This window comes from Moschus berezovskii, chromosome 22 (assembly GCF_049115385.1).
Source record: "Moschus berezovskii isolate FMDL1 chromosome 22, NW_MosBer_1.0, whole genome shotgun sequence".
Lineage (NCBI taxonomy): Eukaryota > Metazoa > Chordata > Mammalia > Artiodactyla > Moschidae > Moschus > Moschus berezovskii.
The window spans coordinates 15,960,304-15,960,997 of NC_142481.1; positions in this window are offsets into that span (position 1 = coordinate 15,960,304).

Here is a 694-nt window from a genome sequence, read left to right on the forward strand (position 1 = left end):
AGGCTTAGCTGAAACTGCAATACTTTGGCCACCTCATGCGATGAGTTGACTCACTGGAAAAGACTGATGCTGGGAAGGGTTGGGGGCGGGAGGAGAAGGGGATGACCGAGAATTAGATGGCTGGATGGCATCACCGACTCTGTGGACATGAGTTTGAATGAACTCCGGGAGTTGGTGATGGACAGGGAGGCCTGGCGTGCTGTGATTCATGGGGTCATGGAGAGTCGGACACGACTGAGTGACTGAACTGAACTGAACTGAACTGAATATTGCCTTTCCCGTGACTATTCACGGAGCTCCTGGTGTTGATCCTAATACCCTAATGGAGTCTATGAGGTTATTCATGAACTTTTTCCTTTTAAAATCCTAAAGGAATTAAAACAAGCAGTGCAAAATTATGGTGTAAATTCTCCATTCATGGTGGGAATAGTTCAGGGTGTGGCAGAGGGCAATCGCCTCATTCCAGCAGATTGGTCGACATTAGCAAAAATAGTGTTAGCCGCAGGGGAATTTCTTCAATTTAGAACTTGGTGGCAGGATCATGCTGAGACTCTGGTTACACATAATCAGACTCATGGTATCCCTATTTCGTTGGAACAACTTATGGGGATAGGCCCACAGGGGAGAATGCAAGATCAAATACTTATGAATGATCAACTCATAGAACAATTGTGAAGGTGTTGCTTGAGAGCCT